The following is a 7,836-nucleotide window of genomic DNA, read 5'->3' on the forward strand; positions in this document are numbered from 1 at the left end:
TATATAGAAAAAAGGCTATCAAATAAGTAAATGAGATATTTAATTTCAATACGAAAGAAGAGAGAATGAGATATATGATTGGAACAGGAGTAGAGCTGATCATTTGCAGATTGCTCCTAAGTCTCAACTCATCCCGCTTGAAAAATAAAAAGGGTTGGATAACATTTTAAAAAAGTTGAAAGTATGGATAGGCCAAGAATTCCCGTTTATAATTAGCACAATATCCCATATCAGTCAAGAAAGGAAGTGTAAGGTATTCCTTTGCATTAAAATAACAATAACTGCTACTCTATTATTCATGCAGTCATGCAATGAGCACAGAGCAAACTATTCTTTCGCCTTTTACTAAAGAATATTGTGTGCTTGCTGCATCAAGTGGCATACGTATATTTTTGAAGGGAGTCCCAACTAATTAGGGTCTTTCAATAATACGAGTTCAAGTTGATTGGACGGTCGTGCGAGGGCACGCCGGTAAGTTTACATGGGCAGGCCCTAGTACAGCAGGTGCTTTTGATCATGCAGAAGACAGCCAGGTTGACGATGCGGCTCCACGGCGGAGGAGGCCCCAACAGTCCGCTGAAACGGACTGGCTGATCACATCACCCCAGCCGGGGGACCCCACTGACGCCTGCTTGATACCCAGCTACGGGGGGCGCATAGTTAAGGTTATGTTTTAGGGCTTTGAGCATACGCCTCCGATTTTAGAGTGTCTAACTAGGAAGAAGCCGCTGGAGGCGATTATCAGACTGCAAGATATGTCTGATGAGCTGTACGGAGTTTTACCTGCCACTCCCCTTGGCCGTCTGTCATACATTATGCACCAGCACATTGATAGTACTTTAATTACGGCCTTTTGTGGAGAGGTGGCAGCAAGATACCAACACCTTGCATATGCCCTGGGGGGAGATGACCATTATGTTGCATAATGTAAGGAGGAAGAATATGCGGGATGTGATTGGGCCATGGAAAGAGTGAAAAATCACGACCTGCTGAACCATCTGTAATAAAAAAAGGTTAGTAACATTCAATTGTAATAAACTAATGTGAATAACAGAAAGGAAAGTCAGGTACCAGATAAGTTGAAGCTAAAGTTAATTCCAATTGACGATTTCAATGATCGAGCACTAGATCTACCACTAGATCTCCCACGTGATGAAGATCTTGATCCGCGACCCCTAGAGAACGATCTGTTGTACTCAAAAGCGCTTTTGTTTCTCCTGAGGGTTTTGCTTGTCGTTGGTCTTCTCTTTCTCGGTGGACTTGCATGTGGCTCAGGTATATTGATACTATTAGGATGTAATTCATCTTCAAGTACCTGAGATATGCGTCGTACAACTGTGGGATCGGCTTTTAACACTTCATCAACCAAAGATTGAAAGTACTCTTTATCATCGGCGTTTACGTGACGTACTCCTTCGTTAGTGTAACACCCTGTAATTTATCGGGTTTAAAAAGAAAATATAATAAAATAAAATAAATAAGTATTATTAAATTATATTATTTTACATAGATAATTATAAGAAATAAAGTAAGTTAAATTTTAACGGTAACGAGTTTTATCGCGTACGATGTTATCGCGTGGCGTTTCTTTTCAATTTTAACAATAATATAGTAATTACTTAATAATTAATTGAAAAAAAATAAAAATCAAGGGAAAGTGAAGGGGGTGGCCGGTTGTGTGGAGCATGGGAGGAGTCTTGTAACTCCATCCTCTCATAATTGTGTATTATGGCACATTGAAACCATTGTTTTAATTGCCTATTAATCCTTAAGCTTCCTTTGTTTTCATCACCATTCTAAATCTTCAAGTGAGCACAAAAAAATTCAGAAAATTCTCTCCCTTTGCTCTTTGATTTCAGCACACTCAAAGAAAGAAAAAAAAAATTGTTGTTCCATCCAATCTTTTGATCAAAGGGTAAGTTTAATTGAATTGTTAATTATAAATTTTATATACAAGATTTCTAAGATGAATTATATTTTATGTATGATGATATCCTATGACTTTTAAGGAGGATTGAGTATTTTTCTTTTGTATATGTAGTGTTCTTTAATAATCCTTTAATAAACTTTAATTTGTTAAAAGGATTAAGTTATGTTTCTTTTATAAAAAATAAAAAAAAATAAAAAATAAAAAAATAAAAAAACCTTTCTTGATTGATATTATTTAACAAAATTTAAATTTGTTATAAGAATTAAGTTTATATTGATATTTAAATAAATTTCTTTTATGATTTACATTTCTCTAACAAAATTTCAATTTGTTAGATGAAATTTAAATGGTATGGATCAAGTAATGTAATCATCCACGAATTTATAAATCCTTTAGCAAAATTGATTTGCTTGAAGGATTGTGTTTATATATATGTCTTGATTTAAAAGGGTGATTTGGTTTTATGATTCTCTACAAATTTTAATTTGTTAAGAGAATTAAGTATTTAATTTAAATTACCATGATTTATGAAAATTTTAAGTTCCTTGGAGGATTTTGTGGATGGACATGTTTCCTTTTTATTTGATGACTTATATGCTTTATTGATGGGGTTTTGTGTGCTAATGTATGTGTGGAAATATCAAGTGGTTGTATGATAGAAAATTTTTTTTGTTGTTTTATCTTAGTAGTTGTGAATGTGGCCTTGTTAGATTTATTTTGGTCATAAGATTAAAAGGGTTAATAATTTGAATAATGTATATATAAAATAATAATGATAATAAAATATAAAAATTAAAAAAAAAAAAAGAAAATTTTTGGGCAGCAGCAGTTCTGTCTCGGTAATGGTGCTGATCTGGAAACGTAATCGTGTTTCGTTGTTGTTTATGTACCGATGCGTTAAAAACTCGTTAAACGCTTAAAATAGTTAAAAATAGTAATTGGATGTTAGAAATTTTGGTACCCAAGGTAATTGACGCGTTCCGGACGTAGTGGCGAAGTCAGATTTTTTATTTGTATTTTCTAAACTGTCCAAATTGTCCGTTTAAGTTTCTGGTTAAAATTTAAAGTTTGGAACTATTGGGTGTTGGATGAAAACATTTAAAATTATCAAGTCTTAGTAATATCTTAGTAGTATGGAGTGGATTAAATGTGTAAACACGTTTTGATACGTGATCATTTTGTGTGTATTATTAGGACCTCGATTCATAAGAGGGCGAAATTTCTATCGTGATTAAACATCGTTTGGTTGAAGCGCTTAAAGGTATACGCTTAGACCATACTGTTTATGTGGTTCTGCAAGTAGTGTTGTTTCATTTCTAATCGAGGCTTTGTAAATCACATAAGGATTAGACACCTCAAATAATTTGAAAATAATTAATTGGAAATTGAGAATTTATGTATTGTCACCCAAAGAGGTTGACGTTTGGTTATATTATGTTACCCAATGTATTGGTTTGGATTATCGCTACCAAGATAGTACTTGAAAGACGAGTGTTGGCTTTCAACTCTGCTGGTAGTCTGGTTACCCATGTGTAAACAGTCATTCGTCCAAGCACGCACAAATTTCTAGTTGTGTGGAATCCATGTTCCAGTCAAATATCGAACGACCCTTCTATTCCTAGTCGACCAAGTAACCACAATCGATTCGCATCTGTTTTCAAATTCGGCGAGCGTAGAACTGTTAACCAAGGGGTTCCATCTAGTTTGCCTGAATATTTGCTCTTGTTGATTTCTTTTTCCGCCATACAATTTGTCCACCATGTTCTGTACGTCATTGGCAATATGCCATACGCATAATAAATGTCTCACATCTACATTAAACATAAGATTGAATATAATTAAGATATTTTCAATAAATAGAACGACAATAATTAATCAATACAAGCTTTTTACTCGGGAAGACATCAAGAATAGTTGCACTAAGCTCTCGTATGTGCTGCCAAATATCTACAGTCAACCTATTTGTCCATACATGACCATCTCTGTACACTAAGAACTGGTGGTTATGGTTTTTCCCCTGGTTTACGACTACTACATACAATCATAAATTTACACCTACATGTTCTACTTTTAGAACCAGGTGGGGTAGCATTATCTAACTTATGCAATCACCCCTAATATTACCATAGCGGTGACATCTTAAGTACAAACTAACTCTAGAACGTCTTTATTTTTGTTTATATGAAGCACGTGTAAATTGAAAACCAATTCCTATTGCTATCTCATTGGCCCAAGCATGTAATTCATCTACAAAATCAAATTCCCCATCCGTAACAAATCTACCAGAGTAATCTACGTTGTCCCCTAAGTTTTCAAAGTCCTGCAAATGTAAAATAAGTTTTCAATCATTAATAAATAGTATTTAAAATATAAAATAAAACATACATTAGGTTAATAAAATACTATACAAATAAAAATTATTAATAAAAATATTAAATATTAAATAAAAAATAATTTAGTTTAGTAATTAAAATTTCAAATAAATTAACAATAAAAATACAAAATATTACATAAATAATAATTAGGTAAATAAAATATATATAAAATAAAATAATTTAAATAATAATAAAATATAAAATAATTTAAATAAATTACTACAACATAAATTATAAATTAAATAAATTACTACAACATAAATTATAATTACTACAATAATTTAAATAAAAAATAAAAATAATTTAAATAATATTAATATAAATTATAAAATAAAATACTTTGCTACAACATATATTAAATAATAATAAAATAAAAAATAATTTAAATAAATTACTTATCGAATCGTATTCATGCTAATTTTGGTTCGCCATTGTAAATCGATTTTAAGTTTTAGCTTGTTTTAATTTAAAAAGTTGAAAGTATGGATAGGCCAAGAATTCCCGTTTATAATTAGCACAATATCCCATATCGGTCAAGAAAGGAAGTGTAAGGTATTCCTTTGCATTAAAATAACAATAACTGCTACACTATTGTTCACGCAGCCATGCAATGATCACAGAGCAAACTATTCTTTCACCTTTTACTAAAGAATATCGTGTGCTCGCTGCATGAAGTGGCATACGTTTATTTTTGAAGGGAGTCCTTACTAATTAGGGTCTTCCAATAATACGAGTTCAATTTTTAAAAACTGCGCTCTGTTAATGTATGCGGGAAGTCTTAATATCAGATATTGCATACAAGTTATAACCGTTGAAAGTATTAATATCAGATATTAAACTGATACTATTAAAAAAACTACAGGATCACTGATTTCCATCTGATATGTGGTATGGTCACACATGCTTGAACTTTTTACAATAAAGAATGCTGAAGTTTTGAACAAAGAATATATTGAAAAGTGCATTTTTCAAGTGCTACTTTAGAGAATATCCAAAAGAAGACTAGTTGACAAGAGATTACCATGTTTGTTAATGTCTTAGCAGTTTCTCGTGCAAGAAAAAGATGGAAAAGGTAAATCAGATTGCTGAACAAGGATAAAGATTAAAGAATGCTCTAACACTGAACAGAAGAGCACAACTACATAAGTTTTGTTAATCAGTTATCATTTGATGAAAGAGCACAGCTACTTAGAAGCTACAGAAATAAGTTGATGACTTGAGAATTTAATACTTTTTTTAAAAAAAAATCGAAGGTAGACAGGAGAACTTGGAGGAAGAGGGAATTAATCCTTTCTGTAGATGTGAGATTCAAACCCCTATCGCAAGGCAAGGGTGAACGAGAATACCCTCAAGTCTCAACCACTAAACTATATATTCTATGATTTTCATTGAGATCTTGATACTTACAACTACTTTTGAAGCTTGAATGTCAAATGTTGTCTTATTCTTTTGCCTAAATTCATCAAGAATTTTAAATCAGCAACCCTAATTTGAAAGGGTAATTGTATGATGACAAAACATGTACATATACCTCACTAATTCCACACAGGGGTGATAAAAGTCAGTTTTGAGTATGGATATTATCCCATATCAAAGGAGATTATAAATAAAGGATGCAGGACATAGGGAAAAGCACTTACCTGGATGGGGTCTATGAGTGATCATAAAGACTCCTGGCCTAGGTTGTTGAACTCTGTTGCCCTTTATGAGGGGCAGCAGCTTAAGATCTCCAAATTGGAGAGTCTATGTCATAATTTGTGGTAGTGGAGGCCTGCGTATGCGTTGCCTCTATCCAATTGCTAGTCTAGTTTATATTAATCAAATTTCATTTGCCCAAGACATATAAGGGGAGGAAGCTGCAACAGCAAACTCCCACAGGAGGCTCCCTCGGTCTCAGAGCTGTGGAAACTATTAATTCGTGATTGAGTTTTGAGCTTGCAACATGACTTATTTGACGAGGTTGTTAATGTTTCCTTCCGATCACACTTTGACATTTCTCAAAAGATTAAAGCAATTAGGTAAGACCTAGATGACTTAGTTAAAGACAATACTAAGTTTGTCTTTGTAGTGCTTTGTAGTGCACCCTCGTGAGTAGAGGTGTTCAATAGGCCGGATACGGGACGGGACGGGCTCAAACAAACATGGGCCGGGCTGGGTTGGGCCTTGCAAAATAAAAATGGGCTGGGCTTTAAAATTCGGCCTAATTCGGCCCGACCCATTTTATTTTATTTTTTCAATTTTTTTAAAGAACTTCTTTGATTTAAGTGAATATAACCCAGATTTCAGTATGTTGCACCACCATAACATTATCAAGTTTTTTTCAGTATGAGCAAATTACCAATAATTTTAAAGAACTCTTTTGATTAAGTGAATATAACCCAGTACACATTATAATTATATATACTAAGTTTGCATCCAGTACTTAAAAATAGCAAAACGTTAGAAACGGTACTTAAAATGTAGCACTTTTATAATGAAAACCAAAAAGTTTTAGAAATAGTACTTAAAAATTACTTACATACCTAGTCAAATACGCAACTATCACCAGTGGAAAAAAACGTATCTGCTGCTTGTCATTTGCTGCGGTTTTCATAAGACGCAACAATAAATAACAAAAAAAAAAGGAAAAACAAAATATACCACAAATGCTACGGTTTTATGTAGCCCACAACATATAATCAAACAAATGCTGCGGTTTTTCTTTGCCCGGAGCACATATGGTCACAAATGCTGCGGTTTTTTGCAGCCTGCAGCAAATAACCTATAGTATTTTACTACTGAAAAATCTGAAACCCGCGTTTCAACGTTCATTTTGCTCAAAAACCTCATTACTGTTGTATTCTCCTTAAATCCACGACATTTGTTGTTCTTCAAGTTCTTTAACAATTTCTTCAAAAACCCACGTCATTTACTGTTCAATTTGTTCTTCGTGCTTCTTCTTTCTGCTTCTTGTCTTCAATCTCTTCAAGTTGTTCTGTGTTCTTCGTGTTCTTCGTCATTTTGCTTAAACTCTACTGTTACTACATTTGCTTCTTCCTGCTTCTTCTTCCTCATAAACCCACGACATCAGCTTTCTTCATTTGCTCTCTTCTTCATTTGCTCATAAACTCATGACATAATTAAGCACGACATTTGAAGGCCACGAATTTGCTTCCTCATATACTTTGTTCTTCATAAACCCACGTATTTCTTATTTAAGCTTTCAAAACCCACGAATTTTTCTTCATATACCCACGAATCTTCTCTCTTCAAGGTAATTTTCACGAACTTAACGGTGTTGTTTTATGTTTATTTTTACTTATGTTTGGAAAAAATGGTTATGTGTAGTAATGTTGTTTTTCTTATTTCATTGTAGGTGACATTGTAATTGTTCTTCATCTACATACACAAGGTAATTTCTAGTGATGCTAATTTTTATTGTTTTTCGTATTTTTAGGGTTTTGGTAGTTTGACATTATTATTTATATTTTGTATAATGAGTTTGATATTTTTCAAAGTTGTGTTATTAATTGTCAATTATTTTGATTTATG

At 32.9% G+C, this 7,836-nt stretch overlaps 3 non-coding genes across 3 annotated transcripts; all 3 read left to right on the forward strand.

Moving 5' to 3' along the window:
• The first annotated feature begins 302 nt into the window (after window positions 1-302).
• LOC130800557 (U5 spliceosomal RNA) lies at window positions 303-421 on the forward strand. Its single transcript, XR_009039438.1, has one exon. It is a non-coding gene; the product is annotated as a U5 spliceosomal RNA (small nuclear RNA).
• A 4,485-nt stretch (window positions 422-4,906) lies between these two features.
• LOC130800556 (U5 spliceosomal RNA) lies at window positions 4,907-5,025 on the forward strand. The gene has a single exon (XR_009039437.1). It is a non-coding gene; the product is annotated as a U5 spliceosomal RNA (small nuclear RNA).
• A 912-nt stretch (window positions 5,026-5,937) lies between these two features.
• On the forward strand, window positions 5,938-6,097 carry LOC130800572 (U1 spliceosomal RNA). The gene has a single exon (XR_009039449.1). It is a non-coding gene; the product is annotated as a U1 spliceosomal RNA (small nuclear RNA).
• Window positions 6,098-7,836: the final 1,739 nt, after the last annotated feature.

The sequence above is a fragment of the Amaranthus tricolor genome, chromosome 14 (genome assembly GCF_026212465.1).
Source record: "Amaranthus tricolor cultivar Red isolate AtriRed21 chromosome 14, ASM2621246v1, whole genome shotgun sequence".
Lineage (NCBI taxonomy): Eukaryota > Viridiplantae > Streptophyta > Magnoliopsida > Caryophyllales > Amaranthaceae > Amaranthus > Amaranthus tricolor.